The 2,909-nt window shown below is 33.9% G+C and overlaps 1 protein-coding gene across 5 annotated transcripts in view; it reads left to right on the plus strand.

Moving 5' to 3' along the window:
- Window positions 1-2,909, plus strand: part of LOC102671800 (lateral signaling target protein 2 homolog) — a 59,163-nt gene that overhangs the window by 50,477 nt on the left and 5,777 nt on the right. The window lies entirely within an intron of this gene.

Raw genomic sequence — 2,909 nt, forward strand, 5'->3', positions numbered from 1 at the left:
TCATGTATATGTTTACACTGTAAAGTTGTCCAAGTATACATGATATATCTATATAACTAGAGAGCTCAGTATATGACACGTATAGAAACTCATAGGTACATATGTATACATACGAGAGAAACAATTTTACGTACGATTCGTATACACCGTATCATTATTAATTGCAAACGCGTTGATATTATTATTATTATTATTAATTATTATTATTATTATTATTGTCATTACTATTATTATTATTATTATTATTATTATTATTAATTATTATTAATTATTATTAGTTATTATTATTAGTTATTATTATTATTATTATTATGATCATTATTATTATTATTATTATTATTATTATTGTTACTCCTTTAATTACGAGTGCAGTGTTCGCAGAACCGTCGGTCAGATTAAATATCAACAAATATATGTATATTTATTTTCGATTGTTTTCTGCGCTCATCTTTTGTTTTTCTTCTTCTCTTGTTTTTTTTTCTTTCTTTTTTTTTTAAAGTCGTACTCTAGCTAGAAAGCTGCCGCATCGATCGATCGATGGATGGATCGGTCGGTCACTCGAAGAAGAGTCATTCGTTTTTACTTGTGACGCGCAGATTCGTACGTGTGTGTTCTCTTTCTGTTAAATATTATTATTACATTTACTCCCTTACCGGACGGTTCTGCGTGCCGGTGCTTTTTTGCCTTTTCTTAAAGTACACAATTCCGTACTTATTGTTCGGACACACCAACGATTTATCATTTCTTTGTAGAACGTAATTAAACCCTTGACAGCAATAATAAATTATTGTCATTTACCCTTTGTGTTATTTGCGTTGTTGTTGTTATTGTTGTTGTTGTTGCATCCTTTATATTATAATCCTACGTTTCTCTCTTCGATTATATTACATATATTTTTATATCTATATGTATATTTCTTCTTTAATCTCTCTCTCTCTCTCTCTCTCTTTTTCTTCGACACTTAAACTACCCTCTTTTTTCATTTTCTTTTTTTTTTCTTCTTCTTTATCTTTTCCTTTTTTAATTTGAAATTTCAAGTTGACGAGAGACAATCTTCCGTTTCTTCTCTTATCGTATATTTATGTACTTCTATATAGTCGAGTATATATGTACCACGTATGTATACATACAGGGTAATAAAAAAAAAAAAAAAAAAAAAAAAAAAAAAGAATCTAAGAAGTTTTAGAGAGATTTTAGATATAATAGAATTCACTATTTTCTATTTAAAGAATTCTATGATTTTTTTTTTTTTCTCTATTATCCATCTCGATTATATAAAAAAAAAAAAAAAAACAAAATTTTAGAGAATCTCCCCTTTCTCCGCCATCCCCCTCTTTTGCCACCCTGTATATCCGGGCATCGATTAATTTGATTGACGCGCTCTGCTTGTGTCGTCACGGTAAGTGCTGTTATTCGTTTCGCCGTCGTTGCTTTTGCCTTTCGTTCGTTTCGTTTCTTTCATTTTTTTTTCTTTTCTTTTCTTTTCTTTTCTTTTCTTTTCTTTTCTTTTCTTTTTCATTTGTCACGCATACACGTATTTTTATTCGCCTCAGCTTGTTGTGTTTGTTCTTGCATATAGCATTATTATATGGCCGAGAACGAATAGTGTCCGCGTGTACGTGCACATATATACAGGCACGCACGCGTAAGCCTCTGATATATTTTCAGCCGGAAATAGAGCGTGTAACAATAAAACTGTTCCGCCGTCTCTTCCGGCGGGGAAATAAAAGTTTTCTGTGTGTGCGTGTGCGTGTGCGTGTGTACGTGCGGAGCGCTCACATGTAAACGTTGAAAAAGGTTCAACAAGAGAAGAACATCATTTTTTGGCTTCGTTTTCTGCCTTCTATACTTTCGCGAGCAAAAGTGCTCACAAACGCCGCAATTAGGCTAGTATGTACGAGTATTTGATAGCTGTGTAGAAACGTGCAACGTAGAAATACACGTAGAAACGTAGAGAAGTAGATGAGAGGTGAAGAAAAATCGAGGGCGTCCGTTATATACCTCTCCTTCCCTTTTCTCTTCTCTTTCTTTCCTTTCGAGCCTCTTTTCTTTCATTTCTTCTCTTTTTTTTTTTTTTTTTTTTTTCGTTGTCAATTAGTCATATTCTGTTCCTCCTCGCACACAATTAGAGTTGTCGGGAAAAAGTCTGACCAATGAACGAGTGGGAGAAAGCAGTAGTAGAAACTTGGAAGTGAAAGAAATAATGGGTATTTTATTGTATTATTTTGATAAGATCTCTGCTTTATTTTTGATCGTACAATGCAAATAGGACGCCCATTATTTCTCCCGTCCCCTTTTCTTAGTTTCTCTCATTTTTACATTGGCCAGACTTTACCAACGGCAGCTCTACGAACAACCGATTGGAAAAACGAAACCAAGTGTATATACGAGGAAGTTCGGGAGGTACCGCCATCTTGCAGGTTATTCAGAAACTAATAGAGAAACGTCTCATCGAACGTTTCGATCGATCGATTCTTATTTTTCTTTCGTCGATTTTTACGTCGAGAAAAATGTGTGCTGTCGAATCCAAGCTCAATTTAACACGTCTATTTGAAACTTTCACTGAGACGAGGGAAATGGGTGCTCGTTACGAAAAAAAAACACTTCAAATTAATATTTTAAGAACATTTGTGCTGTGGCTTTTCTTCTATTCGATCGAGGTAAGAACATTCACGTAATATACGATTGCTGTCGAAATTGTTATAGATTTGCACGTGTTGGTTAAAAATCAGCAATGTTCGTCAAATTGAGATTTGATACGTACGAGGAATGAAACATAGCAGCGATTTCTTTGTAATTATACCAGGAAAAGGAGAAAATGACGCGTGAAAGAATTTTTCACAAATATCCTAATGAGAAACGCGTGACGAGCACCCTAGAATCTTGATGGTTGGTTAAGAGGTTCTTCG

The sequence above is a fragment of the Apis dorsata genome, unplaced genomic scaffold (assembly GCF_000469605.1).
Source record: "Apis dorsata unplaced genomic scaffold, Apis dorsata 1.3 scaffold_150, whole genome shotgun sequence".
Taxonomy (NCBI): Eukaryota; Metazoa; Arthropoda; class Insecta; order Hymenoptera; family Apidae; genus Apis; species Apis dorsata.